The sequence below is a fragment of the Neofelis nebulosa genome, chromosome 5, assembly GCF_028018385.1.
Source record: "Neofelis nebulosa isolate mNeoNeb1 chromosome 5, mNeoNeb1.pri, whole genome shotgun sequence".
Taxonomy (NCBI): Eukaryota; Metazoa; Chordata; class Mammalia; order Carnivora; family Felidae; genus Neofelis; species Neofelis nebulosa.
In genome coordinates, this window is record NC_080786.1 from 56,499,904 (window position 1) to 56,526,893 (window position 26,990).

Here is a 26,990-nt window from a genome sequence, read left to right on the forward strand (position 1 = left end):
GCTCATGCTCACTCTGTCTCTCTCAAAATAAAAAAAATATTTTTTTTGAATTCTACTTTTGCTAAAACTGAGTTTTTAAATCAAGAACACCTCTCCTCTTTAGGTTTACTGGTGGGACCTACAACACAATATAACTTTTTTTAAGTTTTGTGAGACTGAAACTAGAGCCAGTGTTTACTTTGATATTACTGACATGTTTCACATGACTGGAAATCTGGAGAAAACAAAATTTTGGGTTCAATATGAGTGAAACTGTATACGTTATTTTTATATATATGAGGGAGAACAAGAATGACAGTTGAGAATAAATTAATTTAAGCAGCCATTCATAATCATCCATGGATAAAACATTAAGATTAATTGTGCTTGTGTGGAAAAAAAAGTTGTTTAACTGAAGATCTATTTTGAAAACTATCAAGTCAGTGATTACTAAATACTCATTTAATATTTTATGGAGCTCTTCGTTGGCTCAGTCTGTTAAGCATCTGACTTGATTTGCGCTCAGGTCATGATCTTGTGGTTAAGAGATCAAGCCCTGCATCAGGGTCTGTTCTGGACATGGAGCCTCCTTAAGTTTCTCTCCCTCTACTGCTCAGTATCTTTCCTCTCTTTTTCTCTCAAAAAATATTTTAAATAATGCATCAGGTACATATTTAATACTATATAAAAACTTAGGAGAATTGATATGAAACTATGGCTAGCCAAATCTGTCATAATATACTCAATATTATCATTATGAAGTTTATATTGCTATCCAGTTAAATAGTTTTGATATATCAAAATTGTGACTATATTATCATTACAACTATGTAAAATATATTCTCATAGATAAAGAATAGATTTTGAAAGGGAGGCAATTAATGTTAGGAAACCATAGTGAATTAATTTTTATTTATTTTTTACAAGGTAGTCTATTAAAATGACAATAAATGGGTCAGATAGTAATTTTCGACAAGACCAGTAAATATCATAATCTTTTTATATTTAATTTGTCAAATTTGTAGAATAATTTTCTAATATTAATAAAAACCTCTTAAACATCAAACAATGTTAGTAATAAGTAAAATTGTGAACTCTGAAGTCGGCCTCTTACCATTCTTTGATTTTATCATATGGCCACCTCCATTATTTAGCCAGTCATTCTTGGCAAACTCTATGGAATGATGGATCATGTAAATGTTGAAGTCCAGTGACCTGTACAATCCTATTTAACCATAATGTAGACATAAAGTTATTCTAAAGTTCATATTAAGGAATAAAGACATTTTTAAGGAAAGACTATTGAACTACAATGCTTAATGAGTCAAAGAAGCAGTGTCCCAGAGGATGAGTACTCTTGAGTGTGTAAACAGTTACAAATAATTTTAAAGATTAATTAACCCAGAGTCACCCTTTGGATTTGGTAATTATTCTCATGATTTGTGATTACACCCAAATTCACAAATGTTTAGGGAGTTGAAGGCCCAGATACATATTTAAGCTGGCAAACATTAGCTTTTTATAATTCCTTATTCATTACTTATTCCTCATTTATCTATATGTGCCTAATCCATTTAATATATAATGATATATCTTTTGTCAATAGAACTAAGTAAAAATTATATGGTTGTTAAAACATACCAGTTATATTTTTGAATGAAAGTAATTAAGCAGGGATAGCATCAAGAAAGATATACCAGGAGTTCCAGGTGCTTGACCCCTCCACAGAAATAATTAAATAACTGATGAAAATCTTCTGGGAAAGCTCTTAAATACAAAAAACAAACAACAACTGCAAAACCTGCAGCACCCATTGAAACACACCCACAAAAACAAATAGCCAAGAGTAGGAGGAATTTTACCTGCGTCACTCTGTGCCCCACTGCTTCATAGCTCAACATCAACAGGGATCCAGTCAGCTGTAACATCCCTACAAGGAATGGAAAAAACAGAAGGACCCTGGAAACCTATACCTCTAGTGGAGAATCACCACTTCCAACACAAATTACCCCACTTCCAGTCTTTACCAGTGCATATCACAGTTGACAGAGCTACTCAGAGTCCATGCCAGTGTGCACCCACAGAGAAGGAACTACTGCTTTGTGCCCCACTCCTGATTCTGATACCACTGTGCACATGCTAAAATGCCAGATCCATGATTCCTCATGTGTGCCCATGCCCTGGACCCCGATGCCACCATTGCTCCATGCATGAATGCACCCCAGACCCTGGCTCTGAAGTTGTTCTACAGCCGCCCACATCATGAATCGCCAGTGTCATTGCTGCTCTGCATGTGCCAGCATCCCACACTCCAGGTCTGTGGCCATGCCACATATATATACATGCTGAATCCTGGCCCCATGGCTACTATACAACAGACCTAGTGTCACAAGCACCGCATATCAGCTATACCCCCGTCCCTGGTGTTACCACTGCTTTGTACTCTCCCATCTCCCAAACTCCAGCTTTGTGGTCCCTCTGTGCATGCTTAGACCTAGACAATGGTGTGACCATAACTTCATGTGCACCTTTGTCCCAGAACTGTCACCGTGTACAAACATGTGGCCAAGATACAGACACCACTACTTTTCTGCCCACAGCTGCATTCTTGACCAGCATCAACATCATGTGTAGGCCCGCACCCTAGTACCCTGTGCAAAGATAGATCCCTTTGGCCATGTCTGTAACCAGCCCCACACTCAGCCACTGCCACTGAGAACCCCAGCAATGATTTCTATTGCCATGATTTCTCACAAATTTGGCTACTGAGGACACACACTGTCTCGGCTTATCCTAAGGTTAGAGGATGAGTACGTTGAGTTTATGCTACTATGCTCCCTCAGAGCCATCCAGAGCCACCACTTAAAACTTTCTATGTCTTGAGAAGGAAATGAACATCTAATCAATGAGACCTAAAGTGCCCAAATAGGATCAACTAAAGACTACAGCAATTTGCATATCAGTAAATTGCCAAAAGTCCAGGACAAAGAAGAGAGTTTTGAAAACAGAGAAAAATAACTGCACATATAAGGGAACACCTGTAAGACTGTCAGTAGATTACTCAGTAGAAACTCTAGAGGTCTGGAAAAAAGTGAGATGATAAAGTCAAGTGCTAAAAGAAAACACACACACACACACACACAAGAATAATTTTAATGTCAAAATTATTTTAACGTGAAGCAAGTCTTTCCTAGGCAAAAATAAAAACAAAAACACAACTAAATAATCACCAACAGACCCAATACACACAAAATACTTAAGGGAATTATTCAATATAAAATGAAAACACACTAAACATCAATGTGAAAGCTCATGAAAATATAAGCCTCATTGCTAAATGTAAATACTAGACAAATACAGATTAATGTAATACTGTAATAATGGCATATAAATTAACTTTAAAACTAATATAAAAGTTAAAAGATAAAAAAATTTGTTAATGAGTACACAATATAAAGATATTCTTTAGCTGTAAGAACAAAAAGCATGTGGGAAGAGTAAAAGTACACAGTTTTTTTATGCAACTGAAGTCGTTAATTTAAAAGAGACAGTTATAACTACAAGATGTTTTATCTAAGCCTTAAAGAAAAAACATAATAGATACACAAAAGATAAAGAGGAAAGCATCAAAGGAAACCACTATGAAAAATAAGTAACAAGGCAACTTTGCAGACTACATTATAAAGATATAGTAAGTGAAATAAGGTGGTACTGGCATAGAACAGACATGTGGAACAGAGCCCAATAATAAACCCATGCATATATAGTCGACTAATATTTAACAAGAAAGCCAAGAAAACTCAATGGAGAAAAAACAGTGTCTTCAGTGAATTGTGCTGGAAACATTGGATGTTTTTATGTAAAAGAAAGAAACTAGACCCATATCTTACACTGATCACAGAAGTTAACTAAAAATGGCTTAAAGACTGAAATGTAGGACTGGAAAGTATAAAACTCCTAAAAGAAAACATAGGGATAAATCTCCTTCACATGGGTGTTAGCAATGATTTTTTTTTTTGACATGACATATAAAGCACAAGTAACAATTAAAAAGTGAGACTACATGAAATGAAAAACTTCTCAGCAAAAGAAATAATAAAAAAATGAATAGGCAACCTATGGAATGGGAGAAAACATTTGTAAACTATATTAAGGGGTTAATATACAAAATATAAAAAATAACTCTTATACCTCAATAGTAAAATAATTCGATTTAAAAATGGACAAAGGACATGATTGCTTTCAAAAATATATTTGAATGGCTGACTGGTACATTAAAAGGTGTTCAACATCACTGATCATCAGAGAAAAAGCAAATAAAAAACACAATGAGAGATCACCTTATACCTGGTAGAATGGGTGTCATCAAAAAGACAAGATAACAAATGCCCACCAAGGGTATGGAGAAAAGGGAACCCTTGTACACCATTGGTGGGATATAAACTGGTTCAACCACTCTGGAAAACAGTATGGAATTTCCTCAAAAAAGTTAAAAATGGAAATAACATTTGACTCAAAAGTTCCACCTCTGAGACTATTTCTGAAGGAAATAAAGTCATTATGTCAAAGAGATGTCTGGACACTCATATATTTGCAGCACTATTTACAATAGCTAAGACATGAAAATAGCCTAAGTGTCCATTGACAGATGAATGGTTAAAGAAGATGTGACCTATGTATACCGTGGAATACTATTCATCCATAAAAACGAAATCCTACAGTTATGACAACATGGGTGGAACTTGAGGGCATTTTCGTAAGTGAAATCAGTCAGAAAAAGACAAATACTATATGATCTCTCTTCTCTGCGGAATATAAAAACCAACTTCTTGAAAAAGAGGTCAGATTTATTGTTACCAGACATGGAGATTGGGGGATGGGGGAATTGGGTGAAGGTCGTCAAAGGGTACAAACTTTGAGATTTAAGGTAAGTAAGTACTGAGGTTATGACTATAATTAACATTGCTGTATGGTATATTTGAAAGGTACTAAGAAAGCAAATCCTAAAAGTTCTCATTAATGGGAAAAAAATTGTAACTATATGAAGTGCTGAATGTTAACTAAATTTTTGTGATGATCATTTCACAACATATGTAATCAAGTTATAATGTAAAAATTATACAGTTATAAGTCAATTATATCTCAAACTGAAAAAAAGGAAGAGAGAAACACAGCTGCAAAACAGAAAATTTTAAAATTGCAGTGTTAAGCCCTCAATTGATAATTATTTTATATATAAGTGGCTTAAACTTAATAATAAAAAGGCATAAAGTAGCTGAATGAATTTTTAAAAAGAATAAGATCAAGTGATGTGCCCCCTACAAGAGAACCAATTTAGGTTTAGAGATACACAAAGGCTGAAAGTAAAGGAATAGAATAAGATATCTCATGCAAATGGTAACCAAAAGAAAGCAGGCATGGCTATATTTTTATCAGACAAAATAGATTAAGTTTAGAACTGCCTACAGACAAAAAAAAGTCATTATATAATGATAAATGGGTCAATTTAACAGGATGATATAATAATTATAAATGTACATCCAATATTAGAGCAGTTAAAATATAAAGCCAATGTTGGCATATCTCAAGGCAGAAATTGACTTCAAAATACACAAAAATTAAATGACTGATTTGAACAACACTAGCCTGAAGAAACCAGTAACAAACATGAAGACAGAATTAGTAACCAAACACTTTTCCAAAAATAAATGCCCAGGTTGAGATTGCTTCACAGGTGAACTCTACCAAATGTTTAAAGAAGTAATACCAGCCCTTAAACTTTTTCATAAAATAGAAGAGGGAACATTTTCTTTTCCTTTTTTTAATATAATTTATTGTCAAATTGGCTTCGATAAAACACCCAATGCTCATCCCAACAAGTGCCCTCTTCAATGCCCATCACCACTTTCCCCTCTCCCCCACCTCCCATCAAACTCAGTTTGTTCTCTGTATTTAAGAGTCTCTTGTGGTTTGCCTCCCTGCCTCTCTTTAACTTTTATCCCCCTTTCCTTCCCCCATGGTCTTCTGTTAAGTTTCTCAAGATCCACATATGAGTGAAAACATATGGTATCTGTCTTTCTCTGACTGACTTACTTCACTTAGCCTAATACCTTCCAGTTCCATCCACATTGCTGCAAATGGCAGGATTTCATTCTTTCTCAATGCCAAGTAGTATTCCATTGTATATATAAACCACATCTTCTTTATCCACTCATCAGTTGATAGACATTTGGGCTGTTTCTATAATTTGGCTATTGTTGAAAGCACTGCTATAAACATTGGGGTACATGTGCCCCTATGCATCAGCACTCCTGTATCCCTTGGGTAAATTCCGTAGTGTAGTTTATTGCTGGATCGTAGCGTAGTTCTCTTTTTAATTTTTTGAGGAATCTCCACACTGTTTTCCAGAGCGGCTGCACCACTTTGCATTCCCACCAACAGTTCAAGAGGGTAAGAGGGAATCTTTTCAAACTCATTTTATGAGACCAGCATCTCCCTGATACCAAAACCAGACAAAGACACTACAAGTAAATAAAACTGTAGGTCAATATCCCTGATAAGTATAGATGCAAAAATTCTCCATAAAACACTGGCAAATCAAATTCAGCACACTAAAAATAATTATACACTATGACCAACTGGATTTTATCCCTGGGAAGCAAGGATGTTAGGACATGTGCAAATTAATCAATGTGATATAACACATTAACAAAATGAAAGACAAATACCACAGTTATTTTAGTTGTTGTAGAAAAAGCATTTGATGGAGTTCAATATCCATTCATGACTAAAAGTCTCAACAAGATAAGTATAGAAGGAACTTATCTCAACACAGTGAAGTCCATATATGAAAAGTTCACCACTAACATCACAATTTAGGGAAAAATCAGAGCTTTCTCTCCAAGATCCAGTATAAGGCAAGTCTACCCACTCTCACCACTTCTTTTCAACATGGTCCTATATTTCTAGTCAAATTAATTAGGCAAGAAAAAGAAAAGGCATCCAAATCATCAAGGAAGTCCCAAAAATGTCTATGTTGACAGATGACATGATTCATATACATAGAAAACCCTAAAAACTCAAAAAGTTAGAACTAATAAATTCAATAAAGTTGCAGGGTACAGAGTCAATGTAAATTGATATAAAAATTAATCTGAAGGATATAAAAATAGTTGTTTTATCTTTTTATCTAAAAAGAAAATTAAAAAAAAAAACAATCCTATTCACAATAGCCATAAATAGAATAAAATACTTGGGAATGAACTTAACCAAAGAGATGAAAGACATGTAATGCTGAAAATGCAAAACATCAAGAAGGAAAATTAAAGAAAACACAGATGACTGGAAAGTTATCTGTGTCCATGGATTGAAAGAGTTAATATTGTTAAAAGGTCCATACTATCCCAAGCATCCTAGAGATTCAGTGCAATCCCTATCAAAATCTCATTGTCATTCTTCACAGATATTAATCAAGTCTAAAATTCACACAGAACCATAAAAGACCCCTGACAGCTAAGACAATCTTGAGCATGAATAACAAAGTTTTCTCTGATTTCAAACTATATTATAAAATATTGGTAATCAAACCAGTATGGTGGTGTCATAAAAACTGACATTGAGATAAATAGAATAGAAAGCCCCAAAATTCACACATCTATAAGCAACTGATCTTTGACAAGGGTGGCAAGAACATGCAATGGGGAAAAATTAGTCTTTTCAATAAATAGTGTTGAAAAATGGATATCTACTTGCAGAATAATAAAATTGGACACATCTCACACCATATACAAAAGTCAATTCAAAATGGAGTAATTTAAGACTTAAAGAAAAAAAAAAAAGACTTAAGACCCAAAGCCTTGAAACTACTAGAGAGAAACAAAGACAAAAATCTAGGAAATAATTTTTTGGCTATGACACCAAAAGCACAGACAGTTAAAAATAAACAAGTGGGTTTGTATTAAAATAAAAAGCTAGTGCACAGCAAAGAAAATAACAAAATGGAAAGGCAACCAATAGAATGGGAGAAATATTGGCAGACTGTAGACGATGATGTAATATCTAAAATATGTGAGGAACTCCTGTGACTCAATAGCAATGAATAAATAAGTATTTAACCAGATTAAACAATGAACAAAGAACATGGATAGGTATTTCCCATAAGAAGACACATAATTGTCAAAAGATATGTAGAATTAAGAAAGGAATTAAGCAAAATTTTAAATTATTAAATGTACCTAAAATATTATTTTAATTGATTTAATGTTTGTGATGCAGGGTTTATATTTTAAATTCATGTAACACATGCAAAATAACAACTTCCAGCAAATGCTCATAGCATATCCCAGAGTAGGTAAAAGCCTAATATGCCTTGTAGATCTATTATAGAATTATCAGATTGCTGTAATTGTTTGTTTTCCTGTAATTTGAGAACTCCTAGTTATCATAGCACTTATTTTATTGATGGACATGGAAATGATGCTCAAAAATTATCCCTCCCTTAAGCCTACTGAATTGGTCAAAGCTGGGCCAATTATTCCTTTCCTTGGAAATTTAGAAATCAGGATAAGATCAAAGTAAGTCCTTTCTTGTGGCAGAAGCCGTATGTGTGTGTGTGTGTGTGTGTGTGTGTGTGTGTGTGTATACACACACACACATTTTAAATGTTTGTTTACTTTTGAGAGAGAGTGAGCAAGAGCGTGCAGGTAAGGGAAGAGAGAGGGACATGGGATTTGAAGCAGGTTCTGTGCTGATAGCAGAGAGACCGACGCGGGACTCCACCTCAGAAACCACAAGATCATGACCTGAGCTGAAGTGGTCAGATGCTTAACCTACAGCCACCCAGGTGCCCCAGAAACCATTTATTTTTAATTTGGGGCATTATCAAAGCTTGTTGTGATGAGCACTGGTGTTCTATGTGAGTGATAAATCACTAAATTCTCTCTTGAAACTAGTATTACACTATATGTTAAGTAACTAGAATTTAAATAAAAACTTGAGGGGTGCCTGGGTGGCTCAGTCAGTTGAGCATCTGACTTCAGCTTAGGTCATGATCTCATGGTTCCTGGGTTCGAGCCCCTCATCAGGCTCTGTGCTGACAGCTCAGAGCCTGGAGCCTGCTTCAGATTCTGTGTATCCCTTTCTTTCTGACCCTCCCTCTGTCTCTCTCTCTCTCTTTCTCTCTCTCTCGAAAATAAATGTTAAAAAAAAAAAAACGGTTCACTTTGAAATTGCTACTTTAAAAAAAAAAGAAAATAAAACTGTTCAAATGAGTGATTAAGAAGAATTAGCCTAAACAATTTATAATCGAATTAAAATGAGACACAAATAATGATTTATACAATGTTTGAAAAAATAACATTTTAAAATTCTCAATTGTTTTTCCAAATATTTAGAAATATTTATTCAAAGGGTAATCCATTTCTTGAGTTGACTTTTAAAAATATTTACAATTATTTTGAAAACATAAAAGTAATCTTTAACTGAAATTAGTATAAACTATAAGAGAAAACAAGCATGTGTATAAAAACTATTTTGTTTCTAATGGAAACAAAGCACAAAAATGAAAAATCATAAAGTAAGAATGCCAGTAAACTAAAATACTTCACAGTATTCAGTTTTTGTTGTGTTATTACAAAGTCTGTAAGATTAGAAGCTGGAACTATAAGAAATATCAAAAACCCATTTTATAAGAAAAAGAATAGAAAAGTCAGAAATCTCACAAATTCATGTTGGTTATATACCTCGCAGATTAATAAATTAGATGTAAGCAAAGATGGCAACATAGATCAAAAGATTTAAAGACAAAATACATTAAATCAAAGAGTGTACTTACAACTTGATAGCCAATAAAATTTGCAATGAAATGAAAAGAACTCCAAACCACTTTTGCAGAATAAAACAGCATGCAAATTTTTAAGAAAAAAGCTGTTCCAATTGAAGCTAATTATAAGGGTTTGGTTTTGTTTTGTTTTGTTTTGATCTTTACGACTCCCAGGTTGAGGTTTCTCTACAGGATACCAAAACATTAAATATTAACTTGACGACTCATAGAATTATTTTAACAACTTACTGAAAAAAATCAAATTAACTTGTAAAAATAAAAACTAATCAAATGTCAGTGGAAAGAAATCCACGAGATTAAAAAAAAAAGATGAATTTTAAACTAGACATCAATATGGTAGGCTGTAAAACTTTATGTAAACTTTAGGAAGATTAGTACTTGGAGTTCATCTTCTCCCATAAGATGCTCACAGGGCAGTAGTGATCAGCAGTGATCATTTCTTTGCTATTGGCTCTGGGTGACCTGTTTTGCACACAGTCTGATACATCTCTGTAGGGAATAAACTATCTGAATTTTCTTTTTCTCTCCCAAACTTCAGACTTACCCTAGAAGAAAGACTTAAAGAAAGTAATAATAGATAATTTAGAAAAATTTTATAAACAGCATATGTGCCTATTTTAAAATGTACTGTTGTTAAATTAAAAATTCTAATTTAGGTTAGATTTTTGCTTCTGTGTATATGAAGAGAGAGGTGGCTTTTTATAGTTTATATTTAATAAGTTTAAGTATTCTCTTGGTCTAAGTAACTAAGTAGTATGTAATTAGACGGTGTCTACTCAGTTTGTAATTATTCCAAGATGATAAATAAGGGGGCACCTGAGTGGCTCAGCTGGTTGTGCATCTGACTCTTGATGTTGGCTCAGGTCATGATCCCAGGCATTTGGGGATTGAATCCCACTTTAGGCTCTGCACTGAGTGTGGAGCCTGCTTAAGATTCTCTCTCTCTGCCCCTCTCCCCTGCTTGCACCTTCTTTCTCTCTCAAAAAATGACGTTGTTTGAAGTTTTTGTATAAGCCAACATTGCTTATTTTATGTATTTATATAATTTTTAATTAATTTATTTATTTTATAGAGCACACAAGAGAGAAGGGCGCAGGGAGATAGAGAAAGAATCTTAAGCAGGCTCCGTGCTGAACACAGAGCCTGGCATGGGGCTCAATCCCATGACCCTGGGATCATGACCCAAGCCAAAATCAACAGTGGGATACTCAACCAACTGAGACACCCAGGCACCCCCAACAGTACTTATTTTAAATAAAGTTTCCTTTACGTATTGGGTGCCATATCTTTATTTCTATCTTAGTCTGTTTAGGTTGCTATAACAAAATACCATAGGCTAGATGGCTTTTAAATAATAGATATTTCTCACAGTTCTGGATGCTAGAAAGTCAAAGATCAAAGCACCAACAGATTCCATGTCTGATCTGAACTGCTTCCTGGTTCATTAACAGTCATCTCTCTGTGTCCTCAAAGACAGAAGAAGTGAGGGAACTGTGGGATCCCTTTTATAAGGACACTAATAACATTCATAAGGGTAGAGCCTTTGCGATTTTATCACCTCCCAAAGGTCCCATCTCCTACAACCATCGTATTGCGGGTTAAGATTCAGCATATAGATGTTGGGGAGACACTCCAGACATTCATTCAATTACTCTGAATTATATCTCATGATACATGATAATTTGTCATGGATGTCTTATATTTTGGCAGTAATTTCCAATGTATAAATACATTTGCATAGTCTATAGCATGTCTGAAAAATTATCATTGGCTTTTAATTAAATTTCTATTTTTCAAAAAAATCTGTAAGGTAACATGATTTGCTCTAGAAATTATGATTAATTAAATATATGTCTTATCTCAAATTTTATCTAAAAGTCAATATTAATAAAACAATTACAAATGTTTTTAAAAGCCCATGTAAATACTTTTATAAGACATGATAAATGAATCCTGGAAAATAAATACTGGTTAAGACTTTGGGATAATTGGAAAATATGGACTGTGCATCAAATGATAATGTAATATTAATGTTAAATTCTTGTGTGATTATTATGTTTATATAGGAGAAGCTTCTTGTTTTCATCATGATAAATGTTAGTGTTTAGGAGTAAAGTGCTATTCTAACTACAAATAATACTCGCACAATTTATTACCAGATGATGTACCTATGGGGAGAGTGAGAGCAGGAAAGGGAAGGAAAAAATAGGAAGAGAGGAATGTTAACAGTTCATGAATGTTTCAGGGAGTAAAAAGATGGCTATTTTTTGTTGTTTTATTATTCTTACAATAGCCCAAAATGAAACTGGGGAGAAAAAGAAGGACAAAAATATGTTTCACAGATTCAAGTGGATGCCTTGTTTCACAACATGTGAATGATGATGATAGAAATCAAGTCCCATTATGTTTTTACCTTTGTAAAATGTTTCCACAAGTTGAACTCCCCTTATTTCCATATGAAACACCTACTAAAGAACAGAATAAAATAGCCATCATTGATCAAGGATCTATCCTTTTCCAGGTTTTATTTGTTTATTCATTTGTTCGTTCATTCATTCATTCATTCTTTTGACTTTAGTAACCTCTTGGGTTAGGTCTACTTATGGTACTTCTTTTTAGAATAAGAAGTTAAGACTCAAAGTGACTAAGGTCACAATGTTACCAAGTAGGAAGGCCTGAAACCAAAGCCAGTTTCATTAAATTTCCAAAGCTTAGAATATTTGTGCTGCTTCAAAAAAATAAAATAAATTTGCAGTTGCCAGAGGCCAATGTGCTTTGCTGGTTAGTGATCAGGGAGGAGGAGAATGTCCTTCACCTGAATCCTAATCTTTACACTGCTCCTCCCAGCAATGATATTTCTAAGAAGAATGGCTGATATGTTATTTTCAAATAGCTGGCCTAGCTGCATTTTTATAAACTGTGCCTTTTTTTTTTTTTTTACAAACAACTTAGGAAATAATCAAATGGTTTTATAAGCTCTTCCATTGTATTCTCAGGAATGCTTATATAACCTGATAAGCCATTATTCAATGAGGAGTGTTGGCATTTTTATTTACATGATAGCTTCGGCCAATCTAAAGCAAGAAAGAAATCATAAAAATACCTCATTTGTAATGGCAATCTTGGTAGTAAGTGTGGATTTCCATATTGTTGTTTCAGGAAGGCAGAATGTTATCGGGTGTGAAAGCAACTGTATAAAGGATTAGAAGGCACAGTCAGTTTCTAATTCACTAGCTCCCTATAATCAGAATCTCAGTCACTATATAAATCACTTATAAAGACAGAGTCCTTCATGGTGACACTTGGAAGCATTAGGTTTACCCTTAGTAAATCTATTTTGATCAATTTGTGAAATCCTTGCGTTTTTAAACATCAAACACATGTGAGAAACAACTGCATGCAAGATTTAAAGTGCATATGATGTAGTACAAATTTCAGTTTATCACTTGATTGGTATTTGCTTTTTGGTATTTTCTTTTATCCCCTCCCCCCATTTTACTGATATATAATTGACACACAGCACTATACAAATATTAGGTATACAGCATAATTATTTGACTTACATATATTGTGAAATGGTTAAGACAATACATTTAGTGTAACATTTACCCTCTTATATAGATACACAAAAGAAAACAACATGTTTTTCCCCTTATATTGAGAACTTTTAGGATTTATTCTTAAGACTTTCAAATATACCATACAGGTGTGTTAACTATAGTCATCATGTTGTATGTTACATCCCTAGGATTTGTTTGTAAGTGGACATTTGTACGTTTTGATCACTTTTATCCAGTTCCCTCACCCACTCATCCCTTGCCTCTGATAACCACAAATCTTATCTCTTTTTGAATGATTTTTTGTTTGTTTATTGTGCAGGGTTTGCACATACAAGTGACATCACAAAGTATTTCTCTTTGTATGACTTATTTTACTTAGCATAACATCCTCCAAGTCTATCCATTTTGTCACGAAGGACAAAATTTTCTTTTTAATGGCTGAATAGTATTCTGGCCTGTGTGTGTGTGTGTGTGTGTGTGTGTGCGCGCGCGCACGTGTGTATTCTTTATTCTATCCAGGGACATTTAATTTGTTCCCATATTTTGGCTATTTTAATTAATGCTACTCTGAATAGAGCATGCATGTATCTCTTCAACATGGTGTTTTCATTTCCTTTGGATATATTTCCACAAGAAGAATAACTGAATTATATAATAGTTCTGTTTTTAGTTTTTTGAGGAAATTCCGTACTGTTTTTCACTATACCAGTTTACAAACCCAACAGTGGTGCACCAGGATTCCATTTTCTCCATATGTATGCCCACATTTGTTGACAGCAGTGAGCCTGATGGAGGGCTCAAACCCAGGAACCATGAGATCATGACCTACCTGAGCTGAAGTTGGATGCTCAACCAACTGAGCCACCCAAGCATCCTATTCTTTGTTTCTTAATGTAGGCATTTATTGCTATAAACCCCCATGCTTTAAGCTGTTTTCACTGTATCCCATACATTTTGTGTACTTTGTTTTCATTTATTTGTTTCAAGATTTTTTTTTATTTCCCCATTTAACTTCTTCTTTGATCCATTGTTATCCAGGACAGTATTGTTTAATTTACTTGTATTCATGAATTGTCCAGTTTTCTTCCTGTTATTGATTTCTAGTTTCATACCATTATAGTCAGAGATTATAATTGGTATGATTTCAGTTTTCTTGAATTTTCAGAGACTTATTCATCATTTAGCATACGATCTATCTTAGAACATGTTCCTTGTGCACTTGAGAAAAATGTATTTTTCTGTTGTGGAGAGGAATGTTCTGCATACCTTTGTTAGGCCCATTTAGGATCATTTGTCCCAATTAGTTTCCTTGTTGATTCTCTGTCTGGATGTACTATTCCTTATTGAGGGTGGGGTATTAAAAATCCTCAGATTTTATTGATTTTTTTTCTTCTTTTTTTCTTCTTTTTCTTCTTTTCTTCTGTTAGTTTTGCTGTTTATATTTATTTGTACCTATAATGCATGCCTAAATATTTACATTTGTTATATCTTCTTGATGGATTATCCCATCATTATACCATAATGACCTTCTTTGTCTCTTTTTATCATTTTTATTTTTTATTTATTTTTTTTTTAATTTTTTTTTCAACGTTTTTTATTTATTTTTGGGACAGAGAGAGACAGAGCATGAACGGGGGAGGGGCAGAGAGAGAGGGAGACACAGAATCGGAAACAGGCTCCAGGCTCCGAGCCATCAGCCCAGAGCCTGACGCGGGGCTCGAACTCACGGACCGCGAGATCGTGACCTGGCTGAAGTCGGACGCTTAACCGACTGCGCCACCCAGGAGCCCCTCTTTTTATCATTTTTAGTTTGAAGGCTGTTTTGCCTGATTTCAGTAAAGCTACCCCTGCTTTTATTATTGTTGTTGTTGTTGTTGTTGTTGTTGTTACTATTTGAAATACTTTTCTCATTCTTTGACTCTCACTCTCTACGTGCCTTTAAGGCTAGGGTGAGTCTTTGATAGGCAGCATATCATTGAATCTTTTATTTTTTCCAATTGTTCGATGCCTTTGGATGGGGAAATTTAATTTATTTACATGTAATGTAATTACTGATAAGTAAGGATTTACTATTGCCACTTTGGTAATTTTTTTCTGGCTGTTTTGTAGATCCATTTTTTCCTTTCTTCTCATTCAACTGTGTGCGTATGTTTGGTCTTTTGTATCAGTATGTTTTGACTGCTTTTTCATGTTCTTTTGTGTGATTACTACAGGTTTTTCCCATGTGATTACTATGAGGCTTACATTTAAAAATCTAAGACATATAAAATCTTATTTTAAACTGATGGCAACTTAATTTCAATAGCATCCCTAAACTTGATACTTTTATTTATCTTCCCCATCACATTTTGGGTTATTGATATTATAGTTTACTCATTTTGTATTGTGTAAGCAGTAAATATATTGTTGTAATGTATTAGGGTTGTATTTAGGGTTATATATTAGGGTTACATTTAGTAATTTTTTTAATTTGTATTTACCTATTTATTTTTAAAAATATTTACCATTTCCAGTGAATTTTATACTACCTTTTATGTTTTTTTATTATTTTAATTAGTGTACTTTTACTGCCACTCAAAAAACTCCTTTTAACACTTCCTATAAGGTAAATGTGGTGGTTATGCACTCCCTGTGACTTAGTTTGTTTGGGAAAATCTTTATCTCTCCTTCATTTCTGAAGGACAGCATTGCCAGGTATAGGACTCTTGGTTGGCAGGCTTTGTTATTTCAGTATTTTGATTTAATCACTTTATTGTATCTTGATGTGATAAGCTTCTATTGAGACATTTGACAAAGTCTTAACTTGTGAAGTTTTCAGCCATCATTGCTTTAAATGTGCTTTCTGTCTCTTTCTCTTCTGGAATTTCCATAAAGTAGATATTGTTTCCATTGATTGTGTCCTATAATTCCCAAAGCTTTCTTCATTCTTTCTCATTCTCTTTTTCTTTTTGAATCTCTAACCAGATAATTTCAAATGTTCTGTCTTCTAGGTCAGTGATTCTTTCTTAAAATCTTATTTTGCAGATCTTGTTTGAATTCTTCAGTTTAGTTACTAAAGTTTTGAGCTCTAGGATTTCCGTTTTTTTAATGGTTTCAATGTCTTTGTTGAATTTCTTGTTTTGTCCATGAATTGTTTTTCTAATTGTAGTTAGTTGTTTGTCTGTTCTTATAGTTCACTAAACTTGAAGATAATTATATTGAATTTTTGACAGTTCATCTCTCTTTCTTTAGAGTCAGTTATTGGAGCTTTATTACTTTTCTTTGGTAGTGCCATGTTTACCTGATTTTTGTGATCCTGTTTATTATGTTGGTATCTGCACATTTGAGTAAGCAGTATCCTATTCCATACCTTACAGGTTCACTTTGGCAGAAACATCTTTTCACCAGTCAACACAGTTTAGGTTTCTGGATCTATCTGTTGTGATGTCCTTGGTCTTGCTACCAGGGTCTATTTTTGGTGAGGATGCAGCCTGAGCTCTGAAGTTGGGATGGCAGTTGTCACTGGCTATGAACAGTTTGATAGGACTGCTGGTTTGGTTCCCCACCCAAATAGGCCATAGGATTGGCTTCCTCAGACTTCCTAGGTGATCAGAACTGCGTATGATACTCAGCAATAGGCAAGACTATGAATTAGCTCCCTTCCCCGGTAGAGTAGCAGAGTTGCTCCTAGGGCCTCCATAGCTCATTGTTTGGGAACATAAATTAGGCAAGCCTGTGCACTGAATTTCCTGGCCAGAAGGAGCCACCTGTTTTGCTCTATAGATGGCCTAAGCCATGGGATGTGTTCTTTGTTCAGGTGCCCCTGTATGCTGGGCTGTTGGATGGGTTACACAGATTTCAGTGTGCTCTGATTTAGTTACCTGATGAGGTGATCTGAAGGCTGTATTTAGTGATGTGTAGGACTGAATTGATTTCTCTGCCTAGGCCAAGCAGAAGAACTGACTCCAAGTGTGGCCAGTCTCTTTGTTTGTGGTCTTGAATTGAGCCTACCCACTCCTTAATTTTTCTGACTGAATAGCGCCATTGGCTTTGTTCTGAATGATCTATTCTGTTAGGATCTCTGCTCCAATGTTGGTGGACTATACAGCTTCCAGGTATTCTAGCCAGGTTTTCTGGTCAGGCATGGCTGGGAGCTATACTTGACAGTGGGTGGGGTTTTGAATTTGCTCCCCTGCCTAGGCAGGGACCGACTAGCCTCCAGGGCCTGGCTCTTTGTTTGAAGACCAAATCAGCCAGACCTGTACACTGCCAAGTTCCCTGGTCAAACTGTGCCACTGTCTTGACTCTACAGATGAATAAAGATGGTGGTTGGAACTACCTGGGCACTGCAGGTGGGAACTCAGTCTGCCAAAATCTGAGTGATGGTTATTGCAAGCCTCTATCTCTTTTCTTTTCACTGGATTCCCAGTGGTTAGCCCTGCATACCCTCACACAATCACTATAGAATGAGACTGAATTAGAGGCTCCCAAGAAGTGAGTGATCCACAACACTGAAGGAATTGCATACCTGTCTTAGCCTCTTTTTACCCATTGAAATACCTTAGGCATAGGGAAAACCAGTCATGTTATGTTGCACCAGCCTGAATGGAGAGCAGTTTTTTTTTCAAAAACCATCCATCCAATGTGGTCTCTCTTGGGACCCCAGCTGCTTCTCTCAGAGACAATGAGCTGGGCAGCTAGGCAGTTGGATATTGGCCTCTGATGATCTCTGAGAACATGAACTGGAATCTGGAGGCAGTAGAGGCTCAGAAGAGCTACTGGCAGCAGCTCTGGGATGATATACAAAAGTGACTGCAGGAAGAGCCCAACCATAGCCCCCAGCACTTCCCTAATATTCACTGAGTCTTGCTGATGATCCCTAGCTCTTTGTGCAGTGGTCCTCCCTCATCAGCGGACCATTCCTCCCAACTTGCTTCACAGTATTTGAGAAACAAAAATCACTCTTTAGCAAATGGTGCTGGGAAAACTTGACAACAACCTGCAGAAGAATGAAGTTAGAACACTTTCTTACACCATACACAAAAATAGATTCAAAATGCATGAAAGACCTAAATGGAAGATATGAAGCCATCAAAATCCAGAGGAGAAAACAGGCAACAACCTCTTTGACTTCAGCTGCAGCAACTTCTTACTTGACATGTCTCCAGAGGCAAGACAAACAAAAGCAAAAATGAACTATTGGAACCTCATCAAAATTAAAAGCTTCTGCATAGCAAAGGAAACAATCAGCAAACCTAAAAGGTAACCAATGGAATTGGAGAAGATATTTGTAAATGGCATATTGGATAAAGGGTTAGTATCCAAAATCTATAAAGAAATTACCAAACTCAACACCTGAAAAACAAATAATCCAGTGAAGAAATGGGTAGAAGACATGAATAGACACTTTTCCAAAGACATGCAGATGGCAAACAGACACACGAAAACATGTTCCACATCACTCATCATCAGGGAAATACAAATCAAAACAACATTGAGATACCACCTCACACCTGTCGTGGCTAAAATTAACAACTCAGGAAAAAACAAATGTTGAGGATATGGAGAAAGGGGAACCCTCTTGCACTGCTGTGGGAATGCATACTGGTGCAGCCACTCTGGAAAACAGTATGTGGAGGTTCCTCAAAACATTAAAGATAGAACTACACTATGACCAGCAATTACACTACTAGGAATTTATTCAAAGGATACAGGAGTGATTCAGAGAGGCACATGCACCCCACTATTTATAGCAGCACTATTAACAATAGTCAAATTATGGAAAGATCCCAAATGTCCATCAACTGATGAATAGATAAAGAAGATGTGGTGTGTGTGTGTGTGCGTGTGTATGTATATATATATATACACACACACACGCGCACGCACACACACACATACATATACAATGGAATACTACTCAGCCACGAAAAAGAATGAAATCTTGCCATTTGCAACAATGTCAATGGAAATGGAGGGTATTATGCTAAGCAAAACAAGCTAGATACAGATATCATATGATTTCACTCATATGTGGAATCTGAGAAAGCTAACAGATGACCATAGGGGAAGGGAAGGAAAAATAAGGTAAAAACAGAGAGGGAGGCAAAACATAAGAGACTCTTAAATACAGAGAACAAACTGAGGGTTGATTGGGATGGGTGTTGGGGAACTCGGGAGAATTGGTAATGGGTATTGAGGAGGTAACTTGTTGGGATGAGCAAAGCTAGTTATATATTAGTGATGAATCATGGGAATCTACTCCTGAAGCCAAGACTACAATGTATGTTAGCTAACTTGAGAAAATAAGTAGATAAATAAATAAAAGTCAAATTTTACTCTTTCAAAAAAGAAGTCTCTGTGATACTAGTGGCTGCTTCAGTCTCACCCCTGTATTCTAGGCTTTTTTCAGGTGTACCTTGTCCAGGAATGGTTGTTAGTTGTTCTTCTGAGGGAAAGCAAAGGTAGGAATAATTTATGTTGCCAACTTCGTAACATTACATCTCTAGTATTTTCCGTCATTGGTGTATCTCTCTGTTATTGGGCAATAAACATTAAACTATTATTTGCATTAATTTGACATGTATTTAAGTTAGAGGGGTATTTCTGTGTGTCCTCTTTAGGCTCAAATTTTTCTATACATTGGTTTTTATAATATAGGTATTTTATTTAGCCTTATATATGGTATACAGCATGGCTTCTATCTGAAAAGCGTATGAATAATATATCTCATCAAAAGAGCAAATATTCGAAGGCCATACTCAAATTCTTTGGTTTTGATATTCAGTTATTTAAGTACATTTTCATACACACACTCAAAGATCTCTTTCAGAAGTACCTCAAAATAAGTAATTGCAAAGGTAGCTCCTTGAAAATATTAAAGCCCTTCTTTTAAGACAGAAGTATGCTTGAGAGCCTAGAAAGGACACTTATGCAAGTGTATTATATAAATTGTAAAATCGACTTGCTCTATGCTCATCTGTGAATTTTGTAAATCATGCAGAGCCAAGTGTAGGGAAAAAGGCATTTTAGTAGCTTTCTACTTTTGGGGTGTCTGGGTGGCTTAGTTGGTTAAGTGTCCAATTTCAACTCAGGTCATGATCTCACGGTTCATGAGTTCGAGCCCCACGTCAGGCTCTGTGCTGACAGCTCAGAGTCTAGGGCCTGCTTCGGATTCTGTATCTCACTCTCTCTGCCCTTCCCCCACTCACGGTCTGCTTATCTCTCTCTCTCAAAAATAAACATTAAAAAAATAAAATAAGTTTTCTACTTTCTAGTTCTTCCCCTTCAGCTCATAGAGGAAATAGTAACTCCTTTCTGTGTTTAACAAACCAAAAAAGAACAAAAGAAAATATGTATACATATATATATATGTATTAGCATTGTATATATGTATATACATATAAAAAACCAAAAAAGAAGAAAATATATATACATACATATATAATATATATTAAGCAAAACAATATATATACACATATATGTGTGCATATATATATATATATGCATATACATATATATATATGCACACATGTATGTATACACACATACATGTATATTTGATTTCTACCTGTGAACCAATTCAGCACAGATAATCCTGAAAGCATTTACAATAACCAAAAAGAACACCTGGTGAGCTTGTTTTAACTCTTTTGTTCACTCCCTCATTTAAAGTCATGAAACTTATAAAAGGTCAGAACTGGTATTCAATGGATAGCTAAGGAGCATTGGGAAGTAGGGCAGTAAGGCTTATACTGTGGAAATTTTTAGAGGCATAGACAATGGGCCTCCAGAGGAGTGTCAGCTGCTTGAGATTAGGATCAAATTATTTGTGTGGGAAGATAATTCCACTTGCTTTTGTACAAAAGGGAGAGTACGGTGTTAGTTGACACTGCCACAGCATCTTTGTGCTATTTGGTCTATTTCAAAGTGCATCCCTTTGGCTGTGGTACTTCTGATTAACTTCATAAAGTCATTTTTAAGTAAGTTACACATGTTTTAAAGTTGAAAACTGAATTAGTAAAAAGAATGGGATTAAAAAAGAATTTTAAAGTAAAACACCAAATGGACACTAAACCAACATTAGTAAAAATTGGACACATGGATACAATGACTGAGGACTTTTTTCTTTTTTTAAAAAGGTTCATTTATTTTAAGAGAGACAGAGACCGTGTTAGAGAGGAGACAGAGAATCCCAAGCAGACTGCACTGCCAGCACAGAGCCTGATGCAGGGCTTGGACCCATGAAACCGTAAGATCATGACCTGAGCCCAAACCAGGAGTCAGATGCTTAATCAACTGAGTTTGTGTGCCCCAGAACTTTCTTTATTTCTCAATTAAAATAGCTAGAAGCAGAAGAACATGTTCTGAGTAGTAAGTTTTAGGTTTACTACTGGAAGCATTCTAAGTATGAAGGACTCTATTATTATCTCTTTTCAAAGAGTCTGAACTTAGAATCATGTATCATTTTTGTTTTCCCAATGATCAGTTACAGTGTCATCTCTTACTCTCTTACCCCACCCCCCTCCACCCTCCAGCTTAGCTTCATACAGGCAGGGTTACACAGCAGCCACAGATTGCATGAAATTAACTGGGACATTCTAAACAGATGTTGCCAGCCAGAATGGAGCTAAATTCTAATGACTCATCAATGTGAAGCTGTTTTGGAAAACAAGGCTTTGCTCCCCCAAATAAAGAGTGGTTTACAAGAATTCTTACTAAACCTATTTTTTTGTTTTGTTTTGTTTTGTTTTCATGGTAGTTCTTTCCAGTCTGCCCTCAATGTATAAAGTATTTGTCTATTTACTTTTCTATGTTCAGTATGGTGCTAGACACATTGTTTTTTACTCTCTTTTTTACTTCACAATAATACTGCTTAAAAGCTTGATTTTAATGGTGTTTTAGTCAGCCTGAGATGCCATAACAAAATACCTACCATAGATTGGGTGGCTCGAACAACAGATAACTATCCTCTCACAGCCCTGGATACCGGAATTCCAAGATCATGGTACCAACAGGGCTGATTTCTGGCAAAGCTTATCTTCTTGGTTTTCAGATAGTCACCTTCTCATGATCAGGAGTGATTGGGGTTTTGAATTACAGTGTGGACTTAGGTGGACTTATGGGTAGATTCTGATGAATTGAAGACCTTGAAACTTCATTATGAGCTTCTCTTGTGGGTAGAAGTAGCAGAATCCTCCCCAATGAAGGGATTAGCTAAGTATTGCCTTATCTCTCCATAGAGATCTCACCTGACTGTGGCTTTTTAGGTGGATGCCTGTTCTCAGTTTCTACATCCGTTACTTTTCCCTGTGCTTAGACTTCCAACTAGATGCAGCAGACTACAAAATCCCAGCAGACCATAAAAGGATGACTATAAAGTCTAACCTGACAGGATGCACCAGACAAAACAAAGAATTATGGAATTTTTTACCAGGCTATATTGACACAGACCTGATAAGTTCAGGTGAGAATAAGTTTAAGAGCCCTATACGAGGGATTAAAAAAAATATATTTTTAGGTCTGGCTGAATTGATTTCATGTGGGTACACTGATCAAAAAGACCCTGAGCAATAAATTCTGGACATTAACAATATTGAATCTGTTATTTTGAACATGAGAAGACAGCTCTAACACTTTACTCATTTGTTTGAAGAAAACCTGGGCTCAAAAGTGGCCTACATTAAATGAAGTTGGGATTTCAGAACATACTTGTTATCCTCTAAAGGGAAAATCTAAAGGTTCAAGGAGATGAGTGTAAATATAAACTTAACTATGTTTGATCTCGCTATTCCTTAGCTGTCACCTGGGAATGTCCAGAGGACATGTCCTCCACTAATAACACCTTTGAATGTTTGAAAAGCATCCACCTCACTGAAAAAGCTCTATATTGGGGTGACTGGGTGGTTCAGTTGGTTAAGCACCTGACTCTTGTTTTCAGCTCAGGTCATAATCTCACAGTTTGCAAGTTTAAGCCCTGCATCAGGCTCTGTGGGGACAGCATGGAGCCTGCCTGGGATTCTCTCTCTCCCTCCTCTGCTCTCTGTCTCTTAAAATAAATAGACTTAAAAAAATTTAAAGAAAAAAAAAATAAAGAGCTCTGTATTAATTTGCTGTTATCTGCGAGAGAGCAGTTTTTTTTTTTTTTTCCAAAAACCATCCATCCAATGTGGTCTGTCTTGGGACCCCAGCTGCTTCTCTCAGAGACAATGAGCTGGGCAGCTAGGCAGCTGGATATTGGCCTCTGATGATCTCTGAGAACATGAACTGGACTCTGGAGGCAGTAGAGGCTCAGAAGAGCTACTGGCAGCAGCTCTGGGATGATATACAAAAGTGACTGCAGGAAGAGCCCAACCATAGCCCCCAGCACTTCCCTAATATTCACTGAGTCTTGCTGATGATCCCTAGCTCTTTGTGCAGTGGTCCTCCCTTATCAGGGGATACTGTAAGATACTGTCACTGCAGGGAGTTTTCAGATGTAAATGGGATGATAGAATCCCAGGGCTGCAGATGGAGCTTCATCATCAGAAGCTGGGTGAACATGGTCATTGTAAGGGGCAGCCGAGTTTGCAGTAATCAGAATCTTTTGACACAGATCTTTGATCAGGGCTGAGTGTAGGGACGCTAGGATTGAGATAGATGACTGTTTCACTAAACTCAAGTGAGAAAACTTCATGATTTACTCAATTTCCAGACTTGAGCCAATTCACAGACCTATATTGTGAACTTTGAATCAACTAAGTGGTTTGTTCCATTGTGAATATACGACTTCTACCTATGTGTCAAAGCCACCTGCTCTAATTAAGAGCATTCCAAGACAACAGGCTTAGCTTGGAGGAAATCTAGGGCAAGCAGCGATTCTTTAAGGATGTTTTATAAATCACATATTCTCATATTCCATTGGCCTGAAATACTATCACAGCAATATGTCACTGCTCAGGAAGTTGAGGATGTAATCTCCGAACTAAGAACCTATATATATGCCTATTAAAACTTCAAGAATTCTAAAACCAAAAATGAATAATGAATAAAAAATAGCAGTATCTGTTAAAGCATTAATAGTGTTTCCTTCCCTCCCCATTTTACTTCTTTATTTTTAACTTAATATAGATTAAGAACTTTCTTTCTTAATGCTACTTATCACTGCCTACTTGAGATAACAAATATATTTGGAATTATTAATGATGGATTTTTTAATAAAACAGATTTTTTTAACAGATGTAATTTCCAAAAGTTCGTCATAAGTCTGTGCCATAAAGCCTATTTCAGTAAATATCAGAGTTGAACTTACAGAACCAATTTTTCTTAACCACGATGAGAGATACTAGAAATCACTAACAAGAGATAATTGAACACTTTGTCTCTGAGAAAACACCAAATGGTGGATAATGCTGGTGCAGGACCCTAGAGGACCCCAGAGTGGGAGACCTTGGAGGCTTCAGCAGTGGCATCCGTGGGCCAGGTTGGGGCTGCAGCTGAGGCCCCGCAGCTCACAGAGACAAGGCAGAGGACAAAGAGTGAATCCCTGTCAACAAGCGAGGCCACTTGGCCAAAGACATGAGGATTAAGTCCCTGAAAGATATCTATCTCTTCCCCATGCCCATCATGGAATCCAAAATCATTGACTTTTCCTGGGGGCATCTCTTAAGAATGAGGTTTTGAAGGTTATGCCTTTGCAAAAGCAGACCCATGTTGGCCTGTGGACAGGGTTCAAGGCATTTGTTGCCATTGGAGATTCCAATTAACACCTTAGGGGCACCTGGGTGGCTCAGTCAGTTGAGCATGTGACTTCAGCTCAGAGCCTGGAGCCTGCTTCTGATTCTGTCTCCCTCTCTCTCTGCCCCTCTCATGCTCACACTCTCTTTCTCTCAAAAATAAATAAAAAGAACATTAAAAATTTTCTTAAAAACATTATAAACAATGGAAATATTGGTGTGGGTGTTATGTGTTCCAAGGAGGTAGCCACTGCCATCCCTGGGGCCATCATCCTGGATAAGCTTTCCATCGACTTATGCAGTGAGGCTACTGGAGGAACAAGATTGGCAAGCCCCACACTGTCCTATACAAGGTGACCAGCCCCTGTGGCTCTGTGCTGGTGTACCTCATCCTGGCTCCCAGAAATATTGGCATTGTCTAGGCCCCTGTGCCCAAAAAGCTACTGATGATGGCTGGTATTGACAATTGCTATACCTTGGCCAGGGGCTGCATTGTCACCCTGGGCAACTTCAAGAAGGTCACTTTTTTTTTTTAAGTTTATTTATTTATTTTGAGAGAGAGAGGTAGAGAGAGAGGGAGAGAATTCTAAGCAGGCTCCATGCTGTCAGCCTGGAGCCTGACTTGGGGCTCAAACTCACAGACCATGAGATCATGACCTGAGCAGAAATCAAGACTTGGCCACATAACCATCCCATGTTGCCCACATAACCAGTAGTTATTTTGGCCACATAACCAGCGGCCCAGTTGCCCACAGAGCCATCCATGCATTCCTGACAAGGCCACTGTTGATGCCATTTCCAAGACCTACAGCTGTCTTATTCCTGATCTCTGGAAAAAGACTGTGTTCACCAAGTCTCCTTATCGGGCATTCACAGACTGTCTTGTAAAGACTGACACTCAGAATCTCCTTGCAGAAGACCCAGGCACCAGCTGTGGCTACCACATAGTTTTATACAAGAAAAATAAAGTTAATTAAAGCCTGTTTAAAAAAAGAGGGAGAGATAATCGGACAAAAACCTTGTTTTCAAATTAAATAATAATATACTTTAATTCATGGTTCTAAATAAATAATAGTGAAAATTTAAAAAATACTTATAATAATGAACCAAAAATGCACATGAGATGAAGCTAATGCAGTTGTGCTTCATCTAAATGCTTATATAAGAAAAAACAAAATTATAAAAACAGAGCTAAGTGCCCAGGGTAACAACTTAGGAGGAAACAGCAAAATAAGAAAGATCAATATAGGGGCACCTGGGTGGCTCAGTCGGTTAAGCATCTGGCTTCGGCTCAGGTCATGATCTCACAGTTTGTGAGTTCAAGCCCCGCATTGGACTCTGTGCTGACATCTCGGAGCCTGGAGCCTGCTTCAGATTTTGTGTCTTCCTTTCTCTCTGCCCTTCCCTTACTCATGTTCATTCTCTCTCTCTCTCAAAAATAAATAAACATTAATTTTTTTAATAAAAAAATAAAGATCAATATAAAACTTTACTGTTCTACAGTAAAGCATTTCCGTCAGTATGCTGTTTTCCTATCAACTGCTAAGAACAAAAGTAAAGTTACTTTTCAACTTGTAATTCTAACACGCAGTTCAAAATTCACATGCCCAAACTTGAGCTCTAACCTGTTGACCTTGTCTTCTTCATTTCAATGAAGGTGAACTCTAGTCCTCATAATAAATATTTGGGCAGCCAATTTGATTTCTCTCTTCTACCACTGATCCATAGACAACATTTTTTTTTTTCTGACTTCAGAGTAAGACTGGAATCTGATCACTTAGAAACACTTTCACAGCATTAAAATGGAAGAAATTGCTAATAATGCTGGCACCATCAGTGACTCAAACAAATATTTTGCCGGAATGTGAGAACATGAAAGTGAAACAGTACATATTGTACATTCTGTTTACAAGATGT

General features: G+C 36.2%; 1 pseudogene; it reads left to right on the plus strand.

Moving 5' to 3' along the window:
- Positions 1 to 2,144: 2,144 nt before the first annotated feature.
- LOC131513113 (small ribosomal subunit protein uS5-like) lies at positions 2,145 to 26,021 on the plus strand (annotated as a pseudogene).
- Positions 26,022 to 26,990: the final 969 nt, after the last annotated feature.